Source organism: Drosophila sulfurigaster, chromosome 2R (assembly GCF_023558435.1).
Source record: "Drosophila sulfurigaster albostrigata strain 15112-1811.04 chromosome 2R, ASM2355843v2, whole genome shotgun sequence".
Lineage (NCBI taxonomy): Eukaryota > Metazoa > Arthropoda > Insecta > Diptera > Drosophilidae > Drosophila > Drosophila sulfurigaster.
The window spans coordinates 1,601,722-1,615,792 of NC_084882.1; positions in this window are offsets into that span (position 1 = coordinate 1,601,722).

Sequence of the window (14,071 nt, forward strand, 5' to 3'; positions counted from 1 at the left end):
ATTTTATTTTTCAAAATTTTTCCTGATTTTAATTTTTTTATTTTTCAAAATTTTTCCGATTTTTAATTTTTTATTTTTCAAAATTTTTCCGATTTTAATTTTTTATTTTTTCAAAATTTTTCCCTGATTTTAATTTTTATTTTTCAAAATTTTTCCCGATTTTAATTTTTTATTTTTCAAAAATTTTTTCCGATTTTAATTTTTTATTTTTCAAAAATTTTTCCGATTTTAATTTTTATTTTTTCAAAATTTTTTCCGATTTTAATTTTTTATTTTTTCAAAATTTTTCCGATTTTTAATTTTTTATTTTTCAAAAATTTTTCCGATTTTTAATTTTTTATTTTTCAAAAATTTTTCCCGATTTTTAATTTTTATTTTTTCAAAATTTTTCCGATTTTAATTTTTATTTTTTCAAAAATTTTTCCTGATTTTAATTTTTTATTTTTTCAAAAATTTTTCCGATTTTAATTTTTTATTTTTCAAAAATTTTTCCGATTTTAATTTTTTATTTTTCAAAATTTTTCCGATTTTAATTTTTTATTTTTTCAAAATTTTTTCCGATTTTAATTTTTATTTTTTCAAAATTTTTCCGATTTTTAATTTTTTATTTTTCAAAAATTTTTTCCGATTTTTAATTTTTTATTTTTCAAAATTTTTCCGATTTTAATTTTTTATTTTTCAAAAATTTTTCCGATTTTAATTTTTTATTTTTCAAAATTTTTCCGATTTTAATTTTTATTTTTCAAAATTTTTCCCGATTTTAATTTTTATTTTTCAAAATTTTTCCGATTTTAATTTTTTATTTTTTCAAAATTTTTCCGATTTTAATTTTTTATTTTTCAAAATTTTTCCGATTTTAATTTTTTATTTTTTCAAAATTTTTCCTGATTTTTAATTTTTTATTTTTTCAAAATTTTTCCGATTTTTAATTTTTTATTTTTTCAAAATTTTTTCCGATTTTAATTTTTTATTTTTTCAAAAATTTTTCCGATTTTAATTTTTTATTTTTCAAAAATTTTTTCCGATTTTAATTTTTTATTTTTCAAAAATTTTTCCGATTTTAATTTTTTATTTTTTCAAAAATTTTTCCGATTTTAATTTTTATTTTTTCAAAAATTTTTCCGATTTTTAATTTTTATTTTTTCAAAAATTTTTCCTGATTTTAATTTTTTATTTTTCAAAATTTTTCCGATTTTAATTTTTTATTTTTCAAAATTTTTCCGATTTTAATTTTTTATTTTTCAAAAATTTTTTATTTTTAATTTTTTATTTTTCAAAAATTTTTCGATTTTTATTTTTTTTTTTTCAAAATTTTTCCGATTTTTAATTTTTTATTTTTCAAAAATTTTTCCGATTTTTTAATTTTTTTATTTTTCAAAAATTTTTCCGATTTTTAATTTTTTTATTTTTCAAAATTTTTCCATTTTTAATTTTTTATTTTTCAAAATTTTTCGATTTTTTTAATTTTTTTTATTTTTCAAAATTTTTTTTTGATTTTTTTTATTTTTCAAAATTTTTTCGATTTTTAATTTTTTTTATTTTTCAAAATTTTTTCGATTTTTTAATTTTATTTTCATTTCGGATGACTTTTATTTTTCAAAATTTTGATTTTTTTTTTATTTTTCAAAAATTTTTTGATTTTTAATTTTTATTTTTCAAAATTTTGATTTTAATTTTTATTTTTCATTTTGATTTTTAATTTTTATTTTTCAATTTTGATTTTACTATATTTAAAATTTTTGATTTTAATTTTTTATTTTTCGTAATTTTGATTTTAATTTTATTTTTCGTAATTTTTATTTCGCAATTTTACTTACGGAATTTTGATTTTAATTTTATTTTTCAAAAATTTTGATTTTAATTTTATTTATTAAAATTTTGATTTTAATTTTATATTTCAAAATTTTTTGATTTTATTTTTTTCAATTTTGAAAATTTTGATTTTAATTTTTATTTTCAAAAATTCGACGGATTAAAATTTTCAAAATTTTAATTTTTATTTTTTCAAAATTTTTGATTTTACTTTTATTTTTAAAATTTTATTTTATTTTACCTTTTATTTTTAAATTTTTTCGATTTTTAATTTTATTTTCAAAAATTTTTTATTTTTTTTATTTTTCAAAATTTTTTGATTTTTAATTTTTTATTTTGCAAAATTTTAATTTTATTTTCAAAATTTTTGATTTTAATTTTATTTTTCAAAAATTTTGATTTTAATTTTATTTTAAATTTTGATTTTTAATTTTATTTTTCAAAATTTTATTTTATTTTATTTTTAAAATTTTGATTTTAATTTTTAATTTTCATTTTATTTTTCAACGGATTTTAATTTTTTATTTTTTCAAAAATTTTTCAAAAATTTTATTTTAATTTTTTATTTTTTCAAAAATTTTGATTTTAATTTTTATTTTTCAAAATTTTTTTGATTTTTAATTTTTCAAAATTTTTTTTATTTTTTAATTTTTTATTTTTCAAAATTTTTTTTATTTTTCAAAATTTTGATTTTAATTTTTTATTTTCAAAATTTTGATTTTAATTTTATATTTTTCAAAAATTTTTCGATTTTAATTTTTATTTTTCAAAATTTTGATTTTAATTTTTATTTTTCAAAATTTGATTTTAATTTTTCAAAATTTTTGATTTTAATTTTTATTTTTCAAAATTTTGATTTTTAATTTTTTATTTTTCAAAATTTTTGATTTTAATTCTTTTATTTTTCAAAAATTTTTCCCGATTTTAATTTTTTATTTTTCAAAATTTTTCCGATTTTAATTTTTATTTTTCAAAATTTTTCCCGATTTTAATTTTTATTTTTTCAAAAATTTTTCCGATTTTAATTTTTATTTTTTCAAAAATTTTTCCGATTTTAATTTTTTATTTTTTCAAAAATTTTTCCGATTTTAATATTTTTCAAAATTTTTCATTTTAATTTTTATTTTTCAAAATTTTTCGATTTTAATTTTTTATTTTTTCAAAATTTTTCCGATTTTTAATTTTTATTTTTCAAAAATTTTTCCGATTTTAATTTTTATTTTTCAAAAATTTTTCCGATTTTAATTTTTATTTTTCAAAAATTTTTCCGATTTTAATTTTTATTTTTCAAAAATTTTTCCGATTTTAATTTTTTCAAAAATTTTTCCGATTTTAATTTTTATTTTTCAAAAATTTTTCCGATTTTAATTTTTTATTTTTTCAAAAATTTTTCCGATTTTAATTTTTATTTTTTCAAAATTTTTCCGATTTTAATTTTTTATTTTTTCAAAATTTTTTCCTGATTTTAATTTTTTATTTTTCAAAATTTTTCCGATTTTAATTTTTTATTTTTCAAAAATTTTTCCCGATTTTAATTTTTATTTTTCAAAAATTTTTCCGATTTTAATTTTTTATTTTTCAAAATTTTTCCGATTTTAATTTTTATTTTTCAAAAATTTTTCCGATTTTAATTTTTTATTTTTCAAAAATTTTTCCGATTTTAATTTTTTATTTTTCAAAATTTTTTCCGATTTTAATTTTTTATTTTTCAAAAATTTTTTCCGATTTTAATTTTTTATTTTTTCAAAAATTTTTCCGATTTTAATTTTTTATTTTTTCAAAAATTTTTCCGATTTTAATTTTTTATTTTTCAAAATTTTTCCGATTTTAATTTTTATTTTTCAAAAATTTTTCCGATTTTAATTTTTTATTTTTCAAAATTTTTCCGATTTTAATTTTTTATTTTTTCAAAAATTTTTCCGATTTTAATTTTTTATTTTTTCAAAAATTTTTCCGATTTTAATTTTTTATTTTTCAAAAATTTTTCCGATTTTAATTTTTTATTTTTCAAAATTTTTCCTGATTTTAATTTTTTATTTTTTCAAAAATTTTTCCGATTTTAATTTTTATTTTTTCAAAATTTTTCCCGATTTTAATTTTTTATTTTTCAAAATTTTTCCGATTTTTAATTTTTATTTTTCAAAAATTTTTCCGATTTTAATTTTTTATTTTTCAAAAATTTTTCCGATTTTAATTTTTTATTTTTCAAAAATTTTTCCGATTTTAATTTTTTATTTTTCAAAAATTTTTCCGATTTTAATTTTTTATTTTTCAAAAATTTTTCCCGATTTTAATTTTTTATTTTTCAAAATTTTTCCGATTTTAATTTTTTATTTTTTCAAAAATTTTTCCGATTTTAATTTTTTTATTTTTCAAAAATTTTTCCGATTTTAATTTTTTATTTTTCAAAAATTTTTCCGATTTTAATTTTTTATTTTTCAAAATTTTTCCGATTTTAATTTTTATTTTTTCAAAATTTTTCCGATTTTAATTTTTATTTTTTCAAAATTTTTCCGATTTTAATTTTTTATTTTTTCAAAAATTTTTCCGATTTTAATTTTTTATTTTTCAAAAATTTTTCCGATTTTAATTTTTTATTTTTCAAAATTTTTCCGATTTTAATTTTTTATTTTTTCAAAATTTTTCCGATTTTAATTTTTTATTTTTCAAAAATTTTTCCGATTTTAATTTTTTATTTTTCAAAAATTTTTCCGATTTTAATTTTTTATTTTTCAAAATTTTTCCGATTTTAATTTTTTATTTTTCAAAATTTTTCCGATTTTAATTTTTATTTTTCAAAATTTTTCCGATTTTAATTTTTATTTTTCAAAATTTTTCCGATTTTAATTTTTTATTTTTTCAAAAATTTTTCCGATTTTTAATTTTTTATTTTTTCAAAATTTTTCCCGATTTTAATTTTTTATTTTTTCAAAAATTTTTCCGATTTTAATTTTTATTTTTTCAAAAATTTTTCCGATTTTAATTTTTTATTTTTCAAAAATTTTTCCGATTTTAATTTTTTATTTTTCAAAATTTTTCCGATTTTAATTTTTTATTTTTCAAAAATTTTTCCCGATTTTAATTTTTTATTTTTCAAAAATTTTTTCCGATTTTAATTTTTTATTTTTCAAAAATTTTTCCGATTTTAATTTTTTATTTTTCAAAAATTTTTCCGATTTTAATTTTTTATTTTTCAAAATTTTTCCCGATTTTAATTTTTTATTTTTTCAAAATTTTTCCGATTTTAATTTTTTATTTTTCAAAATTTTTCCGATTTTAATTTTTTATTTTTTCAAAAATTTTTCCGATTTTAATTTTTATTTTTTCAAAAATTTTTCCGATTTTAATTTTTATTTTTCAAAATTTTTCCGATTTTAATTTTTTATTTTTCAAAATTTTTCCTGATTTTAATTTTTTATTTTTCAAAATTTTTCCGATTTTAATTTTTTATTTTTTCAAAAATTTTTCCGATTTTAATTTTTTATTTTTCAAAAATTTTTTCCGATTTTAATTTTTTATTTTTCAAAATTTTTTCCGATTTTAATTTTTATTTTTCAAAAATTTTTTCCTGATTTTAATTTTTTATTTTTCAAAAATTTTTCCGATTTTAATTTTTTATTTTTCAAAATTTTTCCGATTTTAATTTTTTATTTTTCAAAAATTTTTCCGATTTTAATTTTTTATTTTTTCAAAATTTTTCCGATTTTAATTTTTATTTTTTCAAAATTTTTCCCGATTTTAATTTTTATTTTTCAAAATTTTTCCGATTTTAATTTTTTATTTTTTCAAAAATTTTTCCGATTTTAATTTTTTATTTTTCAAAATTTTTCCCGATTTTAATTTTTTATTTTTCAAAATTTTTCCGATTTTAATTTTTTATTTTTCAAAAATTTTTCCGATTTTAATTTTTTATTTTTTCAAAAATTTTTCCGATTTTAATTTTTTATTTTTTCAAAAATTTTTCCGATTTTAATTTTTTATTTTTTCAAAATTTTTCCGATTTTAATTTTTTATTTTTCAAAATTTTTCCGATTTTAATTTTTATTTTTCAAAAATTTTTCCCGATTTTAATTTTTTATTTTTCAAAAATTTTTCCGATTTTAATTTTTTATTTTTCAAAATTTTTCCGATTTTAATTTTTTATTTTTCAAAATTTTTTCCGATTTTAATTTTTATTTTTCAAAATTTTTCCGATTTTAATTTTTTATTTTTCAAAAATTTTTCCGATTTTAATTTTTATTTTTCAAAAATTTTTCCGATTTTAATTTTTTATTTTTTCAAAATTTTTCCTGATTTTAATTTTTATTTTTTCAAAAATTTTTTCCGATTTTAATTTTTATTTTTCAAAATTTTTCCCGATTTTAATTTTTATTTTTCAAAATTTTTCCGATTTTAATTTTTATTTTTCAAAATTTTTCCGATTTTAATTTTTTATTTTTTCAAAAATTTTTCCTGATTTTAATTTTTTATTTTTCAAAATTTTTCCCGATTTTAATTTTTTATTTTTTCAAAATTTTTCCGATTTTTTAATTTTTTTATTTTTCAAAATTTTTTTGAATTTTTAATTTTTTTATTTTTTCAAAATTTTTCCGATTTTAATTTTTTATTTTTCAAAATTTTTCCGATTTTAATTTTTTATTTTTTCAAAATTTTTCCGATTTTAATTTTTTATTTTTTCAAAAATTTTTCCGATTTTAATTTTTATTTTTTCAAAATTTTTCCGATTTTAATTTTTTATTTTTTCAAAATTTTTCCGATTTTAATTTTTTATTTTTCAAAATTTTTCCCGATTTTAATTTTTTATTTTTCAAAATTTTTTCCGATTTTAATTTTTATTTTTCAAAATTTTTCCGATTTTAATTTTTATTTTTCAAAATTTTTCCGATTTTAATTTTTTATTTTTTCAAAATTTTTCCGATTTTAATTTTTTATTTTTCAAAAATTTTTTCCCGATTTTAATTTTTATTTTTCAAAATTTTTCCGATTTTAATTTTTATTTTTCAAAAATTTTTTCCGATTTTAATTTTTTATTTTTCAAAATTTTTCCGATTTTAATTTTTTATTTTTCAAAATTTTTCCGATTTTAATTTTTATTTTTCAAAATTTTTCCGATTTTAATTTTTATTTTTTCAAAAATTTTTCCGATTTTAATTTTTATTTTTCAAAATTTTTCCGATTTTAATTTTTTATTTTTTCAAAATTTTTCCGATTTTAATTTTTTATTTTTTCAAAAATTTTTCCGATTTTAATTTTTATTTTTCAAAAATTTTTCCGATTTTAATTTTTTATTTTTTCAAAATTTTTCCGATTTTAATTTTTTATTTTTCAAAATTTTTCCTGATTTTAATTTTTATTTTTCAAAAATTTTTCCGATTTTAATTTTTTATTTTTCAAAATTTTTCCGATTTTAATTTTTTATTTTTCAAAATTTTTCCGATTTTAATTTTTATTTTTCAAAATTTTTCCGATTTTAATTTTTTATTTTTCAAAATTTTTCCGATTTTAATTTTTTATTTTTCAAAATTTTTCCGATTTTAATTTTTTATTTTTTCAAAATTTTTTCCGATTTTAATTTTTATTTTTCAAAATTTTTCCGATTTTAATTTTTTATTTTTTCAAAAATTTTTCCGATTTTAATTTTTTATTTTTTCAAAATTTTTCCGATTTTAATTTTTTATTTTTTCAAAAATTTTTCCGATTTTAATTTTTTATTTTTCAAAATTTTTCCGATTTTAATTTTTTATTTTTCAAAAATTTTTCCGATTTTAATTTTTTATTTTTTCAAAATTTTTCCGATTTTAATTTTTATTTTTCAAAAATTTTTCCGATTTTAATTTTTTATTTTTTCAAAATTTTTCCGATTTTAATTTTTATTTTTTCAAAATTTTTCCGATTTTAATTTTTTATTTTTCAAAAATTTTTCCGATTTTAATTTTTTATTTTTTCAAAATTTTTCCGATTTTAATTTTTTATTTTTCAAAATTTTTCCCGATTTTAATTTTTTATTTTTCAAAAATTTTTCCGATTTTAATTTTTTATTTTTCAAAATTTTTCCGATTTTAATTTTTATTTTTTCAAAATTTTTCCGATTTTAATTTTTTATTTTTTCAAAATTTTTCCCGATTTTAATTTTTTATTTTTTCAAAATTTTTCCGATTTTAATTTTTTATTTTTCAAAATTTTTCCGATTTTAATTTTTTATTTTTTCAAAAATTTTTCCGATTTTAATTTTTTATTTTTCAAAATTTTTCCGATTTTAATTTTTTATTTTTCAAAATTTTTCCGATTTTAATTTTTTATTTTTCAAAATTTTTCCGATTTTAATTTTTTATTTTTCAAAATTTTTCCGATTTTAATTTTTTATTTTTCAAAAATTTTTCCGATTTTAATTTTTTATTTTTTCAAAATTTTTCCGATTTTAATTTTTTATTTTTTCAAAAATTTTTCCGATTTTAATTTTTTATTTTTCAAAATTTTTCCGATTTTAATTTTTTATTTTTCAAAATTTTTCCGATTTTAATTTTTTATTTTTCAAAATTTTTCCGATTTTAATTTTTTATTTTTCAAAAATTTTTCCGATTTTAATTTTTTATTTTTTCAAAAATTTTTCCGATTTTAATTTTTTATTTTTCAAAATTTTTCCCGATTTTAATTTTTTATTTTTTCAAAATTTTTCCGATTTTAATTTTTATTTTTCAAAATTTTTCCGATTTTAATTTTTTATTTTTTCAAAATTTTTCCGATTTTAATTTTTTATTTTTCAAAATTTTTCCGATTTTAATTTTTTATTTTTCAAAAATTTTTCCGATTTTAATTTTTTATTTTTTCAAAAATTTTTCCGATTTTAATTTTTTATTTTTTCAAAATTTTTCCGATTTTAATTTTTTATTTTTTCAAAATTTTTCCGATTTTAATTTTTTATTTTTTCAAAATTTTTCCGATTTTAATTTTTTATTTTTCAAAAATTTTTCCGATTTTAATTTTTATTTTTTCAAAATTTTTCCGATTTTAATTTTTTATTTTTCAAAATTTTTCCGATTTTAATTTTTTATTTTTCAAAATTTTTCCGATTTTAATTTTTTATTTTTCAAAATTTTTCCGATTTTAATTTTTTATTTTTCAAAAATTTTTCCGATTTTAATTTTTTATTTTTCAAAAATTTTTCCGATTTTAATTTTTATTTTTTCAAAATTTTTCCGATTTTAATTTTTTATTTTTTCAAAATTTTTCCGATTTTAATTTTTTATTTTTTCAAAAATTTTTCCGATTTTAATTTTTTATTTTTTCAAAATTTTTCCCGATTTTAATTTTTTATTTTTCAAAAATTTTTCCGATTTTAATTTTTTATTTTTCAAAAATTTTTCCGATTTTAATTTTTTATTTTTCAAAATTTTTCCGATTTTAATTTTTTATTTTTTCAAAATTTTTCCGATTTTAATTTTTTATTTTTTCAAAATTTTTCCGATTTTAATTTTTTATTTTTCAAAAATTTTTCCGATTTTAATTTTTTATTTTTCAAAATTTTTCCGATTTTAATTTTTATTTTTCAAAATTTTTCCGATTTTAATTTTTTATTTTTTCAAAAATTTTTCCGATTTTAATTTTTTATTTTTCAAAAATTTTTCCGATTTTAATTTTTTATTTTTCAAAATTTTTCCGATTTTAATTTTTATTTTTTCAAAAATTTTTCCGATTTTAATTTTTTATTTTTTCAAAAATTTTTCCGATTTTAATTTTTTATTTTTCAAAATTTTTCCGATTTTAATTTTTTATTTTTTCAAAATTTTTCCGATTTTAATTTTTTATTTTTCAAAAATTTTTCCGATTTTAAATTTTTTATTTTTCAAAATTTTTCCGATTTTAATTTTTTATTTTTCAAAATTTTTCCGATTTTAATTTTTTATTTTTCAAAATTTTTCCGATTTTAATTTTTTTATTTTTTCAAAAATTTTTCCGATTTTAATTTTTTATTTTTTCAAAATTTTTCCGATTTTAATTTTTTATTTTTCAAAATTTTTCCGATTTTAATTTTTTATTTTTTCAAAATTTTTTCCGATTTTAATTTTTATTTTTCAAAATTTTTCCGATTTTAATTTTTTATTTTTCAAAATTTTTCCGATTTTAATTTTTTATTTTTCAAAATTTTTCCGATTTTAATTTTTTATTTTTTCAAAAATTTTTCCGATTTTAATTTTTTATTTTTCAAAATTTTTCCGATTTTTAATTTTTTATTTTTTCAAAATTTTTCCGATTTTAATTTTTATTTTTCAAAAATTTTTCCGATTTTAATTTTTTATTTTTCAAAATTTTTCCGATTTTAATTTTTTATTTTTCAAAATTTTTCCGATTTTAATTTTTTATTTTTTCAAAAATTTTTCCGATTTTAATTTTTTATTTTTCAAAATTTTTCCGATTTTAATTTTTTATTTTTTCAAAATTTTTCCGATTTTAATTTTTTATTTTTCAAAATTTTTCCGATTTTAATTTTTTATTTTTCAAAAATTTTTCCGATTTTAATTTTTATTTTTCAAAATTTTTCCGATTTTAATTTTTTATTTTTCAAAATTTTTCCGATTTTAATTTTTTATTTTTTCAAAATTTTTCCGATTTTAATTTTTTATTTTTCAAAATTTTTCCGATTTTAATTTTTTATTTTTCAAAATTTTTCCGATTTTAATTTTTTATTTTTTCAAAAATTTTTCCGATTTTAATTTTTTATTTTTTCAAAAATTTTTCCGATTTTAATTTTTTATTTTTTCAAAATTTTTCCGATTTTAATTTTTTATTTTTCAAAATTTTTCCGATTTTAATTTTTTATTTTTTCAAAATTTTTCCGATTTTAATTTTTATTTTTCAAAATTTTTCCCGATTTTAATTTTTTATTTTTCAAAATTTTTCCGATTTTAATTTTTTATTTTTCAAAATTTTTCCGATTTTAATTTTTATTTTTTCAAAATTTTTCCGATTTTAATTTTTTATTTTTCAAAATTTTTCCGATTTTAATTTTTTATTTTTTCAAAAATTTTTCCGATTTTAATTTTTATTTTTTCAAAATTTTTCCGATTTTAATTTTTATTTTTCAAAATTTTTTCCGATTTTAATTTTTTATTTTTTCAAAATTTTTCCGATTTTAATTTTTATTTTTCAAAAATTTTTCCGATTTTAATTTTTTATTTTTCAAAATTTTTCCGATTTTAATTTTTTATTTTTTCAAAAATTTTTCCGATTTTAATTTTTTATTTTTCAAAATTTTTCCGATTTTAATTTTTTATTTTTCAAAATTTTTCCGATTTTAATTTTTTATTTTTCAAAATTTTTCCGATTTTAATTTTTTATTTTTTCAAAATTTTTCCGATTTTAATTTTTTATTTTTCAAAAATTTTTCCGATTTTAATTTTTATTTTTTCAAAATTTTTCCGATTTTAATTTTTTATTTTTTCAAAATTTTTCCGATTTTAATTTTTTATTTTTTCAAAAATTTTTTCCGATTTTAATTTTTTATTTTTTCAAAATTTTTCCGATTTTAATTTTTTATTTTTCAAAAATTTTTCCGATTTTAATTTTTTATTTTTCAAAATTTTTCCGATTTTAATTTTTATTTTTCAAAAATTTTTCCGATTTTAATTTTTTATTTTTTCAAAAATTTTTTCCGATTTTAATTTTTATTTTTTCAAAATTTTTCCGATTTTAATTTTTTATTTTTTCAAAAATTTTTCCGATTTTAATTTTTTATTTTTTCAAAAATTTTTCCGATTTTAATTTTTTATTTTTCAAAATTTTTCCGATTTTAATTTTTTATTTTTCAAAATTTTTCCGATTTTAATTTTTTATTTTTCAAAAATTTTTTCCGATTTTAATTTTTTATTTTTCAAAAATTTTTCCGATTTTAATTTTTATTTTTTCAAAAATTTTTCCGATTTTAATTTTTTATTTTTTCAAAATTTTTCCGATTTTAATTTTTTATTTTTCAAAAATTTTTCCGATTTTAATTTTTTATTTTTCAAAAATTTTTCCGATTTTAATTTTTTATTTTTTCAAAAATTTTTCCGATTTTAATTTTTATTTTTCAAAAATTTTTCCCGATTTTTAATTTTTTATTTTTTCAAAAATTTTTCCGATTTTAATTTTTTATTTTTCAAAATTTTTCCGATTTTAATTTTTTATTTTTTCAAAATTTTTCCGATTTTAATTTTTTATTTTTCAAAAATTTTTCCGATTTTAATTTTTTATTTTTCAAAATTTTTTCCGATTTTTTAATTTTTTATTTTTTCAAAATTTTTTCCGATTTTAATTTTTTATTTTTCAAAATTTTTCCGATTTTAATTTTTTATTTTTCAAAAATTTTTCCGATTTTAATTTTTATTTTTCAAAAATTTTTCCGATTTTAATTTTTTATTTTTCAAAAATTTTTCCCGATTTTAATTTTTTATTTTTTCAAAATTTTTCCGATTTTAATTTTTTATTTTTCAAAATTTTTCCGATTTTTTAATTTTTTATTTTTCAAAATTTTTTCCGATTTTTTAATTTTTTTATTTTTTCAAAATTTTTCCGATTTTAATTTTTTATTTTTCAAAAATTTTTCCGATTTTAATTTTTATTTTTCAAAATTTTTCCCGATTTTAATTTTTTATTTTTTCAAAAATTTTTCCGATTTTTTAATTTTTTATTTTTTCAAAATTTTTCCGATTTTTTAATTTTTTTATTTTTCAAAATTTTTCCGATTTTTTAATTTTTTATTTTTTCAAAAATTTTTCCGATTTTAATTTTTATTTTTTCAAAATTTTTCCGATTTTAATTTTTTTATTTTTTCAAAAATTTTTCCGATTTTAATTTTTTATTTTTCAAAATTTTTCCGATTTTTTAATTTTTTATTTTTTCAAAATTTTTCCGATTTTTTAATTTTTTTATTTTTCAAAATTTTTCCGATTTTAATTTTTTATTTTTTCAAAATTTTTCCGATTTTAATTTTTATTTTTCAAAAATTTTTCCGATTTTAATTTTTTATTTTTCAAAATTTTTCCGATTTTAATTTTTTATTTTTTCAAAAATTTTTCCGATTTTAATTTTTTATTTTTCAAAATTTTTCCGATTTTAATTTTTTATTTTTTCAAAAATTTTTTCCGATTTTAATTTTTTATTTTTTCAAAATTTTTCCGATTTTAATTTTTTATTTTTTCAAAATTTTTCCGATTTTAATTTTTTATTTTTTCAAAATTTTTCCGATTTTAATTTTTTATTTTTTCAAAAATTTTTCCGATTTTAATTTTTTATTTTTTCAAAATTTTTCCGATTTTAATTTTTTATTTTTTCAAAATTTTTCCGATTTTAATTTTTTATTTTTCAAAATTTTTTCCGATTTTAATTTTTTATTTTTCAAAATTTTTCCGATTTTAATTTTTTATTTTTCAAAAATTTTTCCGATTTTAATTTTTTATTTTTCAAAAATTTTTCCGATTTTAATTTTTTATTTTTCAAAATTTTTCCGATTTTAATTTTTTATTTTTTCAAAATTTTTCCGATTTTAATTTTTATTTTTTCTATTTTTTTTTCAAAAATTTTTCCGATTTTAATTTTTTATTTTTCAAAATTTTTCCGATTTTAATTTTTTATTTTTCAAAATTTTTTCCGATTTTAATTTTTTATTTTTCAAAAATTTTTCCGATTTTAATTTTTTATTTTTTCAAAATTTTTCCCGATTTTAATTTTTTATTTTTTCAAAATTTTTCCGATTTTAATTTTTTATTTTTTCAAAAATTTTTTCCGATTTTAATTTTTTATTTTTCAAAATTTTTCCGATTTTAATTTTTTATTTTTCAAAATTTTTCCGATTTTAATTTTTTATTTTTCAAAAATTTTTCCGATTTTAATTTTTTATTTTTTCAAAATTTTTCCGATTTTAATTTTTTATTTTTTCAAAAATTTTTCCGATTTTAATTTTTTATTTTTCAAAAATTTTTCCGATTTTAATTTTTTATTTTTCAAAAATTTTTCCGATTTTAATTTTTTATTTTTTCAAAAATTTTTCCGATTTTAATTTTTATTTTTTCAAAATTTTTCCGATTTTAATTTTTTATTTTTCAAAAATTTTTCCGATTTTAATTTTTTATTTTTTCAAAAATTTTTCCGATTTTAATTTTTTATTTTTCAAAATTTTTCCGATTTTAATTTTTTATTTTTCAAAATTTTTCCGATTTTAATTTTTTATTTTTCAAAATTTTTTCCGATTTTAATTTTTTATTTTTCAAAAATTTTTTCCGAT